This window comes from Aotus nancymaae, unplaced genomic scaffold (assembly GCF_030222135.1).
Source record: "Aotus nancymaae isolate 86718 unplaced genomic scaffold, 86718_ANA_hifiasm-v0.15.2.pri h1tg000021l, whole genome shotgun sequence".
In the NCBI taxonomy this organism is placed as follows: Eukaryota; Metazoa; Chordata; class Mammalia; order Primates; family Aotidae; genus Aotus; species Aotus nancymaae.
This window is the reverse complement of record NW_026988433.1, coordinates 25,738,314-25,757,776: the sequence shown is the minus strand read 5'-3', so window position 1 is coordinate 25,757,776 and position 19,463 is coordinate 25,738,314. Positions and strand designations below refer to the sequence as shown.

General features: G+C 47.3%; 1 protein-coding gene and 1 non-coding gene across 3 annotated transcripts in view; both read left to right on the top strand.

The window, feature by feature from the left end:
• Positions 1 to 19,463, top strand: part of ABTB3 (ankyrin repeat and BTB domain containing 3) — a 350,217-nt gene that overhangs the window by 51,246 nt on the left and 279,508 nt on the right. The window lies entirely within an intron of this gene.
• LOC135276268 (small nucleolar RNA SNORD74) lies at positions 6,086 to 6,165 on the top strand. Its single transcript, XR_010343844.1, has one exon. It is a non-coding gene; the product is annotated as a small nucleolar RNA SNORD74 (small nucleolar RNA).

Sequence of the window (19,463 nt, the reverse complement as noted above, 5' to 3'; positions counted from 1 at the left end):
CATCCCTTTAATAAAGAGCTTTGCTTTGGAGACTTAGGCTGATTGAGCCTCCACCATTCAACATAGCAGGGAGAAGAGCAAGTGGCAAATTACACATTGGCTCTGAAAGGCTCTGTCCAGAAGATGACAAATAGCACACTGAGTTTTAAAGCCTTCTGCCAAGAAGTGGCCAAAACAAGTCACATGGCCATTCTCAACTTTCTAAGGGGTGGGAACTGCAAGCCTACTAGGAATTGAAGAGGCAGAGACACTGAAAATATTTGGTGAACTGTGTAATGACCATCGCATAGTAGGCACCCATCATATTTTGTGTCTATGCATTCTTTACGATGGGCAACTAGTTTTTTCTAATTCCCCACTACCATGAACAACAATATTGTCATGAATGTCCTTTTACTTGTTCCCATATGGACCCCATGCAAGTATCTATACTCAGGAGTAGGTTTGTCGGGTCACAAGGTTTATACAAACTTGCTTTCAATAATCAGTACCAGGTGAGTTTCTGGAACTACTATTCCAGTCTAGACTCCCTGCAGGGGTGTGGGTGGGTTCCCATTTACCCATATCCTGTTCAACAATCAGTACTACTCAACATTGTAATTTTGCAAATCTGTAGAGTATAACGTGGAATCTCATTGTTAATTTCATTTTCATTTCTCTTGTTACTAATGAATTTGAGCATCTTTTCATCTGCCTGTTGACTATTTTGGTTTCCACTTCTGTGAACTACCTATTCATACTCACAGACCATTTTTCTATCGCATTTCCTTTCTTTTCCCATTGATTTATAAGAGTTACATATGTAGTTAGATGTTAATTCTTTGTTGTGTTTAGAGATTGTAAATACCACTTTCTACTCTGCCACCTCTCTGTTAACTCTGTCCAGTGTCTTTGGTTGAACAGAGCCCTTAATTTTGATGTAATCAAATCTACCAACTATTTTTTTCTTTTTGTTTTTCGGTTTGTGCCTTGGGGATTTTATTTAAGAGGACTTTCCATGCCCTAAGTTCACGAAGATATTGTTTCACTTTCTTCTGTTAGCTTTATAGCTTTCCTTTCACATTTAGGTTTTTTGTCCTCCTTAGACTCTACTTTTATATATTGTGTTTGAGAGGGATTCAAATTCATTTAGTGAGCCCATTTTCTTGACATTATAGGACCATTCCTTTCCCCATCAAGATGAGATGCAGCTTTTATCATCAATTAGTTTCAAACATGGGTTTTTTTTCCTGACCTTTCTGTCTTGAACTTCTGACCTCGTGATCCTCCTGCCTCAGCCTCCCAAAGTGCTGGGATTACAGGCGTGAGTCACTGCTCCTGCCCCTTTTTCTGAGCTTTCTATTCTCTTCTGAGCTCTCTGCACCTTATTGTTCAAGAAATAAAACAGAATGAGTTTTGTTTGGCAGAATTTGTCTGGTGTGTTCTGAGTAAGGAAACCTTGATGATTTCTGGTAATGCTGGGAGGTGATGAGGCGTAATGAAACTAACATGAAACTTGGGGTCAGGGGAACCCAGGCTTGGTCCTGGCTCCACCACTTACAGACATGTGAACTCAAACAACTTCTTCAACCTCACCGAGCCTCCCTTTCTCCATCTGTAAGACAGGGATGATGAGATGTATCTCCTAGGAATTCTATAAGAGTTAAATGCTAGAATATATGTAAAAGCATAGCTTTCAGTAAACGTTATTTTCCCTTTGATCATTGTCAGGAGACAGTCACTCTAACAGCAAGTGGTTTTCCCCAGGCCTCACCAAGGTAGGTGTAACTTGGGAACACATTATTCCTGATGGCCCTAATGTCACTGCCTCTTGTCACCTTCTAATGCATGGCTTCTATTCAGCTCTTTCTGTATCCCCATGGTGACCCATGTGGGCTCATGGAAGCTGCCCATTGGCCTTCCCACCAATGGGCACACTTCCATCGGCACTGCAGAAGTCCAGGGACACACACTTTCTCCTCTTCCACAGTCACCCAATCAGCCCACAGGCTTGGAGGCAAAGGTAGATGTAGATGCTTAGCCAGGAATGTTGGGCGAGTCCCCAGAGTGCGGCTTTTGCCTGGCTGTTTCTTCACATGGGCTTTAGGAACACACAGTATTTATGCCTGGCTCCCCTTCCTCTCTCAGCCCTTTCCCCTGAAAAAATACAGATAAAATCAAGACAAAGCACTGACTCTGGGTCACAGGCTTGAGGGAAGCATGGAAGTGCTGCAGCCGTGCTCTGGGCTGGGTGGCCTGGTGGGGCTGCTGAGCCTGTGCTGCTGGAAATAGTTTGGTTGAAAGGCCATGCAAGGCAGCTCTGTGAAGGTGTTTCTTTGGCTGCCTTTCAAAAAAGGGATTTTTTTTTTTTGCACTTTTGTGACTTAAGCTTTTGATCCTTTGGTTGTAGCTCTGTGCTGATACCTTCTTTGCTGAGCCTTGAAGGGCTGTCAGGCTAGGCAGGAGGATCCAAGAGTTCTTTTTGACCCAGCACACGGGTCAAGAAAGGCTGTTACCTTCCAAGAAGGGCGACCACCTCCTCCTACATGGCAGCCCTCAGAGGGCGTTTATTTCAGGGAGCATCGGCCTGACCCACCCCACTTCTCCTCCTTCCTTTCGACTGTGTTTTGAATTACTGCTGGCATAGCCAATCAGAACACTCTTCCCTTCCCCTAACCTTATGATGTTAATAAAGCAATTTCATTCCTCTCTGGATCCCGGGACCTGTGTGCAGGCTCTGGCTTGATCCCAGCTTGACTAGCAAGCAGGGAGATCATTCTGGAACTTTGCCATGTCAAAATGAGACTAAATCCCATCTCTAGGTTGCTTCTGCCAGGCTGGCGGATTGCAGAGAAAGGAGATTTGGGGAGTCTGCCCCTAACCTGTTGCTAAACAGCCTCACATTGTCTGTCCAATCCCTGGGAAGGAAGGATTTGACTAGCAAATCTCGTTCTAGGATAAGACTAAGCTTCTCTCCTGCCAGGTTCCTATGAAGCTTTAGGGGAGAAGTATGGAGTTGGGTTGGGGAGGGGCCTCAGCCCAGATGCCCAGAGCTGGGCCCCGTTTCAGAGCCAGTTCCTTCTGATTTTAAGCAGTAAAGTCTGGCCTAGTCTTTTGTAATTATTCCTTTACTAGCAGAGGATTCTTTGCTTTCCCCTCTCATTTCTTAAATACTCCTGGAGTTGAGGTAAATAAATGTGTGCTCAAGATAGATTATGAAATTGAGTTTTTTACTCCTCCTCCATTTCTACCTCAATAGTGCAATACACTTGCTATATTTTTGTTAAACGTTAAGAGGAAAGCCATAATTCACTCTTCAAGCTCCATTTCTACTTAGTCGAGCTCCATTTCAGCTTGGATGGCAAATATACTTGGTACTTCTGCCACTTGGCTTCTTTGATCATGGCAGACATAAGTAATTGAGCACAGCACTTTTTCTCACTGAGGTCAGATGGGACTTCAGGATCCTTTTCAACACAGTTCTAGGCAGCTGCTACTGATGAGAATTGGCATGTGAGATGTAAGCTGTTTGCTCTCCTGCCTTGTGGGTAGTCATCTGGTCTTCTTCACAGTTCTTGATTCATTCTGTTTGGTACTTTGTACCCTGTATTACAAAGTATCTTCACTTCGTTAAAAGGGGAAGACCTATATCTGAAAAAGTGAAGACATATTTCTGTAAGTTGCTTGAGAGAAGAATCTGTGTTTGATTTACTTTTGCATCATCCCAATTCTGCCCTGTTGTCGTCTTTAATACCTATTTGTTGGATCAATGAATGAATATATCTTCTCATTAAGGCTAAGAGGACAGTGTTAAAATTGTATTCAGGACCAGTGTTAGGTCTTGCAACTCCCTTCCCAGTGACATGTGAATGAAAGCCAAGCAACAATTGTAGAATACAAGCTGACAGTACATTTAAGCCCATTTCCTGCCCCAAACCGGAACAAAGCAGGGATAGTTAGGTCTCATGTAAACTTTATGATACAGGAAACCACCTCCCCTGAGCTGAAATTCAGTTCAACCTGGTGTCTTTCTCAGTTTAGTTCCAGCAAGTGTGTGGCACTGAGAGGTTGGCTACAGCCTGCGTCCTCAAGGAGTGTATGTATTACCAAGGGGACCATAAGGTGTCCGCATGACTAAATCAGCATAATAACTCCCGACCTCCTCTACAACCATTTGCCTCTGTGCTCACTGAGTTCAGCCACATGGACTTCCTGCCATACTTGAGGGTACACCCGCCCCAGGGCCTCTGTCCATCATACCTGGCAGCCACGGCTTCACCCCCTTGCTTTTCTCAGGGCTCTTCTCAAATGTCCCCTGTGTCCCTGCTGACCTCATCATTCTCTTTCCTCACATTATTTTTTTGTAGCACTTTTAACCAGTGGACCTGTAGACATTGACTCATTATTGTCTTTGTTCATCATCTGTCTCCTGCCCTGGGGTGTGAGCTGCAGGGGCATGGCCTCTTTGGCACATTGCTGTCTCCCCAGTGCCGGGAGCAGGGTTTATCAACCTCGGTACCATTGGCATTTTGGCCCAGACAATTCTTTGTTGTGAGGGGCTGTCCTGTGCATGGCAAGATGTTAAGCAGCATCCCTGGCCTTACCCAGTGGTTGCCAGTTAACATCCCCTCTCCTCCAAATGAATGCCTCCAGACATTGCTAAATGTCCCCCAGGGAGAAGCAGAATCACTTCTGGTTGAGAACCACTGCCCTAGAACCACATTAGCACCTAGCAAACACAAATATGTGTGGGGAGAATGAATGAACTCTGCGTTGGGTGATGGTACTACTACTGTGTGCCGCACACTGGTTTTCTCCCATTTACTGTTGCATCTGTGTGTGCAGATGGAGCAATTCCCACCTTGTGGGGTGATTGTGAGGTTTAGAGATTATATCCATAAAGCATCTAAAATAGTTTGACACACAGTGGTAGATACTTAATAAATGGCAGCTGTGATAGGCCTTAACCTGATCCCGCTTGCCCTTCCAGCTCTTCATCCCACATCCCCATCTTCAAGTGCCTCTATCTTATAGATAAAGCAACTGAAATGGAGTCAGCTGGAGGAACGTGCCCAACATCACATAGCCAGGAAGTGATGGAGCCGGACTCTAAAGCCCAGATGTCTGGGCCATGGGACCTGGCTCTTTCTCTTCCCTGGAGAGAGGGATGGCCCGGTAACTCAGCATCCTGCACTTTCCCCAGCCTAGCGCCTTCCATTCATGCTCCATAAATACCTGTGAGGGAACTGAATGCAGAGCCCAGCAAATAAAAGTCATGCTGGAGTGGAGTCCATGCAGAGAGCTAGGGACACGTGGGAGGGGGAGAGGGCTTTCCAGTGGAATAGATAGTGTGTCTCCTGGGCAGAGGCCTACGTGAAGCCCACCGTGTCTCTATGGTGGGAGGACTCTGGAATCTCCAGCCCGTTACCTGCAGCAGGGCGAGGGGGCGGGTAGGGAAGGGGACTGGGGGCAGCCTCAGCCTCCCATCCGTCTGCCTTGGTGCCCAGTACCCTCCTCCTGTCTGGTTGGAACGCCTTTTTGTTCTCCCCCCTTTGCTTTGTTTTCCAAATCAGAAGCTTTGAGGTCAGCTGTGTCCTTTCCTTTTTCTACTTCCTACATCTTACAGCCCCTGCCTGACTTCGCAACAGACACAGTTCCGGCTTCAGAACTGCCCTAGTTGTCTAACCTACATTTCCCATTTCCTGCTGGGCAGGATCTCTCCCCTGCCCTGCTACGCTTGGTTTGAGGCCGGCTCACTCCTCTCTCCCATTGTCCCCCTCCCAGGCTGGGACCCTCCCACACCAAGTTCAAAGTTGGCTTTTCAAATCTTTGCACTTTGGGGCCAGGGGAGACCCTTTTCCTCAGTACTTTCATCCTTCCCGGCCTTTTCAAAGTGAGCTCCGTAGCTCCACCCAATCTGCTGGGACCAAGATTCTTGGCTGCCCTGCTGAAAGTGATGCTTTATATACACAAAGTGAACCCCAGGGGAGCATTTGCTTTCTGGGCCCTGGCAGAGGAAGGAGGGTTCAAGCTAGTGGCTTCTCTGCTTATGGACCCTGAATCTTCTCATATGTTTTCCTACAGGGACCACCCAGCTGAAACATGTAGGAACAGCCTTTGAGGAAGCCGCTGTCGGTAGCGACGTCTGAGAGTGTTGATGAATGCCAACGGCTCTGATGGAAAAAACAAACTAATTAAAAAGCCATTTAGGAGTAGCTTTCCTCTACAGTGAATAATTTGATTTTTCCTCATGCTCTGGTACCCAAACTCACCTGTGATCTTGACTGTTTTCTCTCTTGGGCCCTGAATGAATGCTTTGGGATGGAGGAAGTAGCTGGCTTTGGGGAAAGGTTAAGTCTTTTTGGCCTCCTTTGGTCATATGATGCACAGAGAAAACATTTAGCAAGCAGACTCCTGGACTGAGGAACCTCCCTGAAATGGAAACACTAAGGTGTTAAGTGTTAGGGGTTCCCTTTAAAATAACAGTAGTGGCTGGGCGCGGTGGCTCACGTCTGTAATCCCAGCGCTTTGGGAGGCTGAGGTGGGAGGATTGCTTGAGCCCAGAAGTTTGAGACCACCCTGGGTAACATGGCGAGACCTCGTCTCTACTAAAAATACAAAAAGTTAGCCAGGTGTGGTGACATGTGTCTGTAATCCTGGCTACCCAGGAGGCTGAGATGGGAAGAAGATCACCTTAACCTGGGAGATCGAGGCTGCAGTGAGATGAGGTTGTGCCACTGCACTCTAGCGTGAAGGACCAGAGTGAGACCTGGTCTCAAAAATCATCATCATCAACATCATCAATAAAAAAAGATAAAATAACAGCAGAAACAACAGCAACAAGACCAAAACCCTCTTCTCCCCGTGGGCCAGTGGGGCACCTCCTGGGGAGAAGACCAGGGCCCAGTAACCTTCTGCCTCTCACTGGCGGTGGAGCCCTTAGCAGGTGGCTGGAAGTCTCTGGGCGCAGGTTCCTGGTCTGTAGAACAGTAATGTTCATTCCTTAGCTTCTGGAGGCCAGACCTGGGCCAGATGATTTCTGAGGTTCCTTACCACTTGGTTTCTATGATCCCTTCCCTTCTACCTCCACTCCCCTCTTCCCAGCTGGACAGTTTTTCCTTATGGACTTCTCTTCTATACCCTTCAGCCATGTCTCCTATTCAGACCTGCAGAGGCTTCCCTCCTATCACTTCAGGGTCGAACCCAGGGTTCCTGCCGGGCCTGAGGCTCTGTACCATCCTCAGATGGTTCAGGGCTGCTTCTCCAGCCCACTGCCCAGTGCCCCATCTCTTGGTCATGGCTCTCCAGGCTCAGGGCCCTTTTTGCTATTCCTTGAATAAGACCAGCAACTCTCAGCTTCAGCCTTTGCCTTTGCAATTCTTTCTACCGGGATAGTGTCCCCCAGACACCCCCGTGGCTCTTCCTCACTTCTGTCTGGTGTTTGCTCACCTCCTCGGAGATGCTTTCCTCTCCCTCCCTCACCATCCTGCGCCCCAGCCATCCCCTTCTGTCCTCTTGCCTAGCCATATTTTCCTTCACAGGATGTGTGTTACAAACATATTTGGTTCTTTTCTTTCACTCAACTTTCTCTGTTTTGCCACCACTGTGTCTCTGATCCCCAGAACTGTTCCTAGCACATAATTGTAGGCCCTGAGTATGTATTTGATGAATGGATGAATGAATGAATTGCATTTATGCTGCACTCTGAGACTGAGAAAGAAATACTGCTGCTGTGGCCCAAAGCAAACAGTTTTCTCCTTCATTCTGAGTTATGTAATAATGATCAGAGCTGCCTTTTATTGAGTGATTACTATATGCCAGTTACGCATGCTGTTTTAGTCAACCCTACAGCCCTTGCACTGAATGTGCAAGGTGCTCTCAGCAGCCCTGTTGTTCGGGTGAGGGGCCCAGAGGTATAAGGGACAGATTCTCCATTTGAGCCCAGGCCTGTCTGACTCCATAGCCCAATATCTCATCACTGCTGTGTGTTTTTCTGCTCTTCAATGGAAAAAAAGAGTCAGTGGCTACTACCTGAACTGTCTCAAACATGGAGATGCACTGCTCAGATCATCTCAGATCAGACGCTTCAGGAGTGAAGGGCCTTCCCCCAACAGCTGAGGGGAGTGCTGCTGTCACAGCTCTCAGCACTCAGCCCCCTTTGGAAGTTGACCTTGTTTGAGAGAGCTCCTGGACCATAGTCTCACCCCCTCCCTAGGCAGCTGGTGTCTAGGGACTGATTGATGTAGGGGTATAAAAGTCCCCCACACACCACTTTAGGGTGGCGCTGAAGTATCATCCTAGATTAGAATGGGCTGAGGTCTCTGTTGAAACTGCACCACACTCTAACTTCTCCCTCTGTCCAGTTTTGCTTCTTACCTCTCCCTGCCTCTGGGGTTGAGCCCAAGAGCACTTACAAAAGAGACAGAGAATGAGTCCCATGTATACTACTCTTATGCTCATCTCCATCTCCTTATTTGCTTCTTGGGGACCCCAACTTGCCTCAGGGACATCTCCCCTGGATCCCTGTGGACTTGTGTTAGGTCTTAGAGGGCCCCATGTGCTGGAGATGACTATGTGCTTGGAGGTGACTGTCAGTCTAGCTCCTCATTGTAGTACTGAGTTATGATGTTTTCTGCTTAGATGAATAACTCTTTGCTGAGCTACTGTAAACACACACCGTGGTCTTTTTTTTGGCAAATGCCTGTTGAAGATGGATGGTTTGGGAATGAGAAAGGCAGAAATGGAATTACCATTGCACACAGCCCACAAAGGCAAGACAAGACCTTATTCTGGGAAGGCAGTGGAATGTGGCCAAATAATGTTTAAGTCTGGTTGCTTCAGTGACAGTCCCATCCCAGACTTGTTTTAATCCCCTCATAGTTTCCGGAAGGACCACAACACACACATGATGCTCAAGAAGTGTGGGAAGAAGATAAATGAATCAGCAGGTAGGGAAGTAAAAGGGAACCAAACAAAGGGAAAAAGTGGGGATCTCATTATAGACTTCAGGAGACCAAGCCATGTGTAAATTTTACAAAACCAGTGGAGTGCTCCCTTTGTGCAAAGCCAACGCCAAGGGCCGGAATATTAGATGATTCAGTCGTGGTCCCTGTCCAGAAAACACTTGTGACTCAACCTTGGGCATGTCCCTTAACCACTTTCTTTGGCCTGGCTATATGCAGACATGGTCTCTTAACCTCAAGTCATTTAAACATTGGGGGATGATGGGTTTGCTTCCTCCTGGCATCTTCCCTGCTCATCCCCTTACTTTGCACATCATTTGGCAATGACTGCACCACTGCCACCACAAATTGCTATTAATTATTGAGCACTCACCATATGGCGGGACCTGCACTTAAAGCAATTTATGTACACTATGGTATTTAATCCTTATAGTAACTTTATAAGACAGGCATCATCCTATTGTACAGATGAGGATCTGAGGTTCTGGGAGCATAGGTAATTTGTCCAAGGTCTTGTAGCAAGTAAGTAGGGGAGCTAGGGCTGTCCAACAATGTGGCACATCCTCTTAGTGCCCTTCTACCTGGAGAAGACCACCTGTTCATCTTTTTGGCTCCTACCTTGTCCCCTTACAGGCCCTCATTCCGCCTGAGCTGTTTGGTTCTGCCTCCACACACTGGCTCGCCTTCCCTGTTTCCCTTTTCACATCCTGTCCTGACTGTTCATGCCCAAACCTATAACTGTACTGGCTCCTTCTGTCTCTGGGAATAAGAATAAATCTCCTGTCACTTGTGAAAATGTCCCCTGATGGGTCTTTGGCTGCATGCCCTGCCCTGTGGGCAAGCGTTGGGGTTCCCCAGGAGGCTGTAAAATAGGAGTCACTGAGATTCTGCCATATCTGATGTGAGAACTGCTCCTGCTCCCATAGCACAGAGTAGCAGATAGTGCCAGAAAGAATTTAAAAAGCCTGATTTTTGGTCCCAGCAGCAGGCAGTGTGGGGTAGTGGTTATGCACCAGAGCCATCGAAGCTGACATCCTGGACTTACCATGTATCTGCTGAATGACCTTGGACAATTTACTGAACATCTCTGAGCCTCCCTTTGCCATTCTATATAATTGGGATAATAGTGAACTCCCGTACAGTTGCTGGAAAGTAGGTGAGACATTGCATTTAAAGCACTCATTGCTCCACCTGGTGCAGAGCAATGGCTCCATAAATGGTCATGGTTGTTGGCATTGCTCTTGGTGTTAGTAGGCCAGCTGATATGGTTTGGCTGTGTCCTCACCCAAATTCTCATCTTGAATTGTAGCTCCCATAATCCCCACATGTCGTGGGAGGTAATTGAATCATAGGGATGGATTTTTCTCATGCTCTTTTCGTGATAGTGTGTAAGTCTCACGAGATCTGATGGTTTTATAAAGGGCAGTTCCCCTGCACATGCCGTCTTACCTGCCGCCATATAAGACATGCCTTTGCTCCTCCTTCATCTTCCGCCATGATTGTGAGGCCTCCCCAACCATGTGAAACTCTGAATCCATTAAGCCTCTTTGTCTTTATAAATTACCCAGTCTTGGATATTTCTTCATAGAAGTATGAAAATAGACCAATCCATCAGCTATAAATTGAATATCCCCCACAACCTGTCCTCTCTCACTCCTTTTCTTCCTTCCTCAGTATTAATCATTACCCACTACCAGCAAAGCAGCAAAACCTAGTGCTGGGACAGTTGGAAACAGAGAGATGACAAAGGCTGACTCAGCCTTGAGGAGCTTACAGGGCCTTCCAGAAGAACAAGCGCCAGTTGGGCAAGATGCCAGGAAGCCTTGGCTTTGAGTCTGGGCTCCACTCCTTGCTCCATGACTCTGGAACAGGTTGATTTCTCTGGGCTCAAGTTCCTTAACTGAACAATGGGCTTACGTTCACCTTAATACCTTGCAGTGTTGTGTCTGGCTGCAGTTCAGGAGGGAAGCAGACCTGCAGCCATCTATACACCTTACAGCAGAACAGATTCTCCGGCCCCTTGCAGCCCTGGCATTGCACCATGCTGTGATTCATCTGTGACCCTTAAAAGACCTGCCCTTAACTCCCGGGGTGCAGTACACAGTACAGCAGTGTAGGTTCTCAGCACCAGCAAAAGTGTTCTCAACTGAGCACTGGTAAACAGACCCAGTATTTATGAATGGGTGTCACTGGCCTGCTGCTTTGTGTTTTATCACCAAAGATTATGGAAGATTGGGAGCTTTTATTTCAGAGCCTGCTTTATGATTTTCATTACTCTCCTGAATCTCTGCATAATTTGCTGGGATTAGGGATGGAGTGCCTTTGTTTCTTTGTTTGCATTCTTTTCCTTCCGTGTAAACTAGTAAAAATCAATAAAATGCCAGCGGATGAAAGCCCTGCTCATGCCAGAACTTGGCTGCATGTCCCAACATGACTGAGTTGTCCCCTTCTTGGTCAGGGAACAGGCTGGGTGAAACTGAACCTAGATTTTTGTCCCTGTGTGGTCTCAAGGAGGACCACACCCTGTATTTACAGATGGGAAAACTGACACCCAGAATTAGGAAATGACCTAAGGCTGACTTACCTAACATCTACTGAACCCCATGCCCTGAGTCATTAGACAAATGATTTTGGGGTGCCTCCTGAGTGTAATTAGCAAAAATCAGGGAGTGGCTTTGTTCCTTTGTCTGCATTTTTCTTTTTAACCCTGAGCTGAGCTGCCATTCTATCACAAGCTTCCAAAGCAAGGTACATGCATGAATGTGCACGAAGGGGCAAGAAGAATGTTCTAGAACATTTCTTTTTTTCTCATCCTTTTAGTATTTATATACTTTATGTATATTTTATAATGAGCTATATAATATAGTAGTACAGTAGTATATACAATGTTATATATGCTATGTATATGTCTCTATATTCAGTTATAGGTTTGATATAATCTATAATTAACGATATAGTCACATATCAGGAAGGTATACATAAGAATGATAGGGGAATGTGATCAAAACTGTTTGGAGACCACTGGTTCGATGAATGCATGGCTGTTCCTGACCATTCTGTCTGCTATACCCACCCCCCACCATGACTCTCTTTCCTCTAGTCTGCCTTTGTCTTCATCATTCTCCCTGATACTATATTGCATTTTTGTTTATGGTCTGTTTCCTCTACTAGAAAGGTAGCTCTGCATAGGTGGAGACTTGGGTTTGCCCACTACTGTCTCCCCAGCACCTAGAAGTGCAGACTGGGCACTCAGGGGGCATGTGCTAAGTATTTGTTGAAACAAATGAATGGATGTGGAGCCTCTGCAGACAGGTGAACACACATGCCCCACAAGAGTGGGCTACGTACAGGATTAGGGCAAGTGCAGAGTGATCTGGGGATGCCAAGTGGGCATCTGATCCAGCCTCAGGCATGCAAAGGGGCTTCCTTATGAAGGGTGCCTGCACGGGCACCCAAAGGGTGAGAAAGGAGTTGGCCAAGAAAGAGGAGAGCTCCAGGTGGGAATAGCAAGGGCAAATGGCAAGAGGCTAGAGAGGGCAGAGTCTTCCTCAGGGCTGGGCAGTGTCAGGGAATTAATGGCAACCGATGAGGCTGGAAAGGAGCTTAGATCTGTTCATCAAACGCTTCCAAGTTGTCTTTAGGAGTTGGGGTTATATCCTAAGGGCAGGAGAACCATTCTGACTGCAGCATGGTGTGTTGTGTGGAGCAGGGACTAAGAGGCTAGATATCTGGATTTGCATCCCGGCTCTGTCATTTGCCAGCTATGTGACTTTGCAGTTATTTAACCTCTCCTGTCTCGGCTCCCTCATCTGTAAAATGGGGATGATAATAGGATCAGCCTCAGCAGGGTATTCAGAGGATTAAATGAGCTAATTTATGTAAATCAGAGCGATAGATAGCTCTTGGCATGTAATAACTACTCTATGTGCAATTTATTATAATTCATTCAACAAATGTTTATTGAGCCCCCTGTGGTCTCCAGGCTGGAGATACAGTTGTGACCAATCATACATAAACCACTCTGGCAGGGAGCTTGCATTCTAACTGGGGCAGAAAAAAACAATAAATGAAGAAATAAATTAACGAGAACAAATCAGCCAGCAATAAGACCAGGAAGAGAATGAGAGTGCGGATGTATAAAGGTGATGGGACTCCTTCAGGTTGCGCATTCCATAAGGGCCCCCTGGAGGAGGTGACATACTTGGAGTGAGTTTGGGTGTCTTTGAGGGCCTGCAAGATTGAGTGTGTTTGCCATATAGTGGTCCCAGGGGAGGGAGGCTTTGGGAGAGATGGGCCACGACCTGGCCACACAGGGCTTGTCTGTCAAGGGAGGGGTTTTGGGAGGAAAGCCACTAGAGGTTTCTATGTGTGATGGGATTTACCCCCCCGCTTTTAAAAGATCCTCGTAGCTGCTTCCTGGACTCATTGCAGGGTGGGAGGGTCCTTGATACGAAGAAAAAAATGGGCTTGTCGGTGCCCCTGCTGTGTCCCTTCACCTCCTCAATGGCACCTTCACCCTTCATTGCTTCCAGTTCCTTCATGTTCTCCCTGACCCCACGTCAAGGCCCACCCTGAAGCTCATTCCAGCTAAGAGCCAAATGACTGCAGCCGCTTACTTTGCAGCTCTTCGTTTTGGGGCAAGATCTGCCAGCCAGTGAGTGCCACATTTATAGGAAGTGCACAGCCTTCCTATAGGCCTCCCCCATTGCCCTGCACGTCTGACTGGCCAGAGACCACTGTGTGCCTTCCACCCACAGCCCTGACTTTAGCCTTTGCCTCTGTGTGTGTGCCGCGTTTTGAGAGGCAGCCTCGTGCAGAGATGAAGCCAGAAGGTCCCAGAGTCAGGCTGCCTGGGGTGGAATCCTGCTTCCACTCCTTGCCAGCCAGGTGACCTGGGTAAATTCCTTAACCTCTCTAGATTCTGGTTTTCTCTTCTGTAGAATGAGGATAATCATAGCAATTGGCTTACAGAGTTCTAAGTGAGTTAACATTTATAAAGCCTTTAAATAGGGCCCAACACATAGTAAGTGATCAATATGTGTTCACAGTTATTATCAGTGCTGCTTTCCTGCCTATTCAAGGGGACAGGAGCCTGTTCCCTGCCTTACCTTTCAGAGACAGTTGCAGGATTCATGAGATAATGATTGTGACTGTTTGGAGCTTTGCAGAACAAAGGCACTGCATAAATACACATGATTAGTATTGTCATCTTTATGCTTTGCCTGGGTGGACCTATTGTGGTTGGCTGATTTATGGAAATAGTGTGTCCCCAGGTGAATGGAATTAGTGATAAGCAAATTTCAGACAGTTCAGAGAATCACAGGTTCTTCCATCTGCTCAGGGTCTTTCATTCTGAAAGCTTCCAGGGGGCTGTGTAAGATAGAACAGCCAGAGAGCACCCATCCAAGCATGGCTCCAAGTGTCCAGGTGTGCAGGCATCCACCTATCCATTCACCCAGTAATGAGCGTCAGGCCCAGGTGTGCTGAGCATGATGGGCTACAGACCCACACACCTGCAGTCTCTACGGGAGTGAGGAAACAAGCGTACTCCTTGCAAAAATGGCAGTAGCTGAGAACTCACATGTCTGGGACATTTGCTGAGCAGCAAGTCATGTTCCAAAGATTTCCTATGTGTTGATGTGTGTGATTCTCAACATTCAGGGAGGTAGAAACAGATTTTACAAATAAGGAAGCAGAAAAGACCTGCTTAGGGCCATGTAGCTAGGAGGGGCGTGGCTGGGGTTCCAAGTCAAGCAGCCTGGCTCCACAGCCAATAATGTCCTTAACTAGCACATGACCATTTCTTTTTTTTTAATTTTGAGACAGAGTCTGTCTCCAGGCTGAAGTGCAGTGGTGTGATCTCAGCTCACGGCAACATCCGCCTCCTGGGTTCAAGCGATTCTCCTGTCTCAGCTCCCGAGTAGCTGGGACTACAGGCATCTGCCACCAGACCCAGCTAATTTTTGTATTTTTAGTAGAGATGGGGTTTCACCACGTTGGCCAGGATGGTCTCGTTCTCTTGACCTCATGATCCACCTGCCTTGGCCTTCCAAAGTGCTGGGATTACAGGTGTGAGCCACCATGCCCGGCTGAGGCATGTGACCATTTCTAACAAGGAAGAAAAAGCCTCCCCAAATATCAATAGAAGGAAAAACACATTAGCTGAGAGAGCCAGTGGCACTGGCCCAGAATGGAGACCCTGGTTGGGTTTCTTTGTTCCCTAAGTGCATCTTGGCAGGTGTCTTAGGTTGAGTTTCCTGGTAAAGAGACTCTAAGAGGTGCCCGAAGGAAATTTATTGGAGATTACCCCTGGGGTTAACTCAGGGATGCAGAACTGGGCAGAGAGAGAAGTTGAGCTGTGATATACTCACAACATAGACCTCAGCCCATCCCCTGGGAATGGCTCTCCAGAGTTGGCCTCAGTCCAGACAAGGGGGCCAGGTCTTTGTACCTCCACACCAACTAGTCATTGGATACAGCTGTCCCAGGAGTGGGTGTGACCTTGAGAAAGGCCTTCTTTAGGCTGAACAGTTCTTGGGAAGAGATGCAGCAGGAGGGCCTTGAACTGCAGGCAGGGCTTGCAAGGAAGCCCTGCAGCTTCCACTGCAGGAGGCATTGCTGACTGAGCAATTTTTTAAAAATCACTCTGAAATCAGGGGTTTTAACCAGAACCAAGGCAATAGTTTGGACTTTCTGGCATTCTCAGCCCCTCCACACTACGGCATGTAGCTTTTTCTTCTGTGTATCCATCAAATGCTTGCACTTCTTCCCATCCTTATACCAGGACTTAGTTCAGCACTTCTACCTGGACTGCATTTAGACTCTGATGCCCACTCACTGAGCAATGAGAATAAGCCTGATCTATCTTTTTCCTTGGAGGCAGTCATTCATTCATTCTTTTTATTATCTCCTCATCCCACAATTATGTATTGAGTAAGTGACAGGTGCTGGGGATACAGCAGTGAGAAGATGGACATGGACAGGCTCTGTCCTCATGGAGTTTGCCTTCTTGTGGGCTGGACAGACAGTAGACAAGTCACCACATGGAATACTTTCCAGCAGTGATGAGTGCTGTGATGAAAACAAAGCAAGGTGTTGGGATCTGCTCTAAGCAGGCAGTGCAGAGGTGTGTAAGTCAACACACCCAAGGGATTTGAGTGACAAATTGTTGACCTACACACCTTTGCATTGCCTGCTTAGAGCAGTGTCTGGTGTAGTTTCCCACTACATGACAAATATTACTTATTTGATTGTAATTGATGTCAGGCTGACTTAACTGACATCATCAGGATTGGGGGGCGGGGGTGGGTGGCCTGTCCTTCCTTCCTGCCAGCTGGGGCGAGGTTCCCAGAAGCCTTCCCGAGGTGTGGTGCTTGCTGACTCAGCAGTGCTCTTCCTGGCAGGGTTGAGATGTTCCTTGGAAAAGCTCACACCTAGGTCCTTGCCCAGGCCCCCCAGAGCTGCCAATAATAGCAACTCTGCCAGCATGATGGCTAATGGGGCCCAGCAGCCATGTGCACCCTCCCCAAGCCCTGACTCAAGTTGGGCAATCTTAAGAGAAGGGGCATTCTCTGGCATTTCCTGCTCCTCGCTGGCCTGGAAGGCTTTGTGAGAACAGCCCTGCCCCCACCCTCCTGCCATCCTCACTGACATGCCCAGCCTGGCCTGAGCTAGGACCACAGCAGGCTTGGGAAAGGGGACCCTGGAACTTTGAGGATTCGGTGGAGTTTCACAAGGGGTTTGAGTGAGAAGTCTGAGTTCTGGTCTAGCTCCTGCTGTGTGATCTTGACTCAGTTTTCTCTGGGTTTTAGTTCCTCATCTGCAAAATGAGGCCTTACTAGACTTACCTTATTTCTATATCTCACGGCTTTTCTCTCCTGCCTCAGGGCCTTTGCACTGGCTCTTCCCTCTGCTGGAATACTTTTCTCCACCTCTGTACCTCTTATCTAGTAGACTCCATTCCTCCTTCAGGCCTCAATCAATCATCCTACCTGCCTATCAGGGCTAGTTCATAGTTATCCACTCTGACAGAACTATAGAAGACCATATTCCCCTCCCTCATCATGAATCAGTTGTCAGTAGGTATTTTCTCATGGGATTATTGACCAGTAACCATCCTTACATGCCCCAGTGAGGGCAGGCATCTTGCTGTCTTGTCTGTAGCTACATTCCCAGTGCATCACACAGAGTTTGGCGTATAGTAGATGCTTGATAAATTTTTGTTACAGAATGGAAATGACTCTTCAAATGAGATTATATACATAAAGGCCCTTTATAAATGTAAAGCAGTAAATAGAAGGGAGGTGTTTTATTAACAGTGGGATAATAACGTTGGCCTGAGGGAAGCATCTCAGGCTCTGCAGGGATTTGGGTGACTTTTCTAGAGCTAAAAGAGCACCTGCCCCCCATTCTGTCCTGAGTCAGCCTGTGCCTAGTGAGCCTAAGCCTTGACTGATCATTCTCTTGGCCTTTGTTAGACCAGGGTGGGTGTCCCTGAGCGGCTGGCTGCTTGGTTTTGCTCAGCCTTTCTCTGCTACATCCTTTTCCTCCAGCTGCCAGACACAGCTTTCTAATTATGTCATGTCACGGTGATGTCCTTGATATGTCACAGCAGCCTGGGCTTCCCTGGGTAGGAGGCCGAGAAGTCGAAGGAAATGGAAAGAGAAAGAGAGAGAGAGAGAGAGAGAGAGAGAGAGAGAGAGAGAGAGAGAGATAGTGTGTGTGCATGCGTGCTTGCAAGAAGATGGTGTGGATCAGACAGTCAGTTTTTTTTTTTTTTTTTTTTGAGACAGACTTTTACTCTTGTTGCCCAGGCTGGAGTGCAGTGGCACAATCTCAGCTCACTGCAACATCCACCTCCCGGGTTCAAGCAAGTCTCCTGCCCCTGCCTCCTGAGTATCTGGGATTACAGGCACCTGCTACCAAGCCCAGCTATTTTTTTGTATTTCTAGTAGAGATGGGGGTTTCAATATCTTGGTCAGGCTGGTCTTGAACTCCTGACCTCGGGTAATCCAACCTGCCTCAGCCTCCCAAAATGCTGGGATTATAGGCGTGAGCCACTACGCCCAGCCAGTCAGCTGCATTCTAAACCCACTTTAAACATTCCCACCCACTTGAGCCTGTTCCTGCAGGTAAGTCTCTTCTGTCCCTCTTGGTGGTAGGCAGTCTGTTTCCTGGATCAGCCTACACCTAAGTCAGTGAATTTTTGTTGAGGGACTACTATGTGTCAAGTGCTGGGCTAGGTGCTGAGGGCTCAGCAGTGACAATCCAGGCAGAGTCTTTGCCAGCTTATAGATGAGTGTTCAGTGGGGAAGACAGATGCTAAACAAATCACCCGATGTAATATTTATATGGTAACAAGTGTTCCAGGTACTGCAAAGAAGTGGGGCAGAGTAGGTGTCTCACTTTTGAATTTATTCATTCATTTGTTGAACGGTATCTTAAAGTAATTGCTCTGTGCCAGGCAGTATGCTAGGTTAAGTACATCTCATCCCTGGGACCTTCCTAGACCACCAGGTCATAGCAGTGACTCTTTCTTCAGAACAGCCAAGGACACCTGCTCCTGCCATCTGGTACTTGGTAGTTTTTGACTTGTGCAATTAATTCAAATTTAGCACCAATATAAACACACGTCTCATACAGGAGCTTTGCTGACTTTTTCATGGGTTTGGTCCTTATTCCACCAAATAATTTTAGGATTCTTTCTCCCTTGTCTTCCTCCTTCTCCTTCTCCTCCTTCTCTCCTTCTCTTCCTCTCTTCCTTGCCTTTTCTCCTCCTCTTCTTCTTTTTCTTTGAGACAGAGTCTCGCTCTGTTGCCCAGGCTGGAGTGTACTGGTGGGATCTTGGCTCACTGCAAACTCTGCTTCTCAGGTTCAAGTGATTCTCCTGTCTCAGGTTCCCTAGTAGCTGGGATTACAGGCATGTGCCACCATACCTGCCAATTTTTGTATTTTTAGTAGAGATGAGGTTTCACCATGTTGCCCAGGCTGGTCTCAAACTCCTGATCTCAGGAGATCTCCCCACTTCAACCTCCCCAAGTGCTGGGATTACAGGTGTGAGGCACTGCACCTGACCCTTCTTTATTTATCCCTTGTCTGCCTTCTCTTTTCTTCTCCTTCTCCTCCTTTCTTCTTTTCTTTCTTCTCCTCCTCCTATTCTTCCTTCTACTCTTTATTATCTGCCTCCTCCTCCTTTTTCTCTCATCTCTTTCTCCTCCTTTCTTCTCTTTCTACCATTTTATCCTCCTCTTCCCCCTCCTTTTCCTCTCCTTCTCATCCTCTTCTCCCCTCTTCCTCCTCTTCATCTTCCTTTTCCTCTCCTTTCCCCTCCTTGTCCTACCCTTTCTTCTTCTCTCCTCCTATCCCCCGTCCCCACCTCCCCTCCTGCTGGAAACCTGGGCCAGCCATCCTGGACCCCTTGAAGGCCCACGCAGGGGCCTGGCAAGTGGCATCTGTACAGCACCAGCAGGTCTCTGTCGGGTGTTCCTTTCTTCCCTGCCCTTTGTATTCTGGATTGACCCA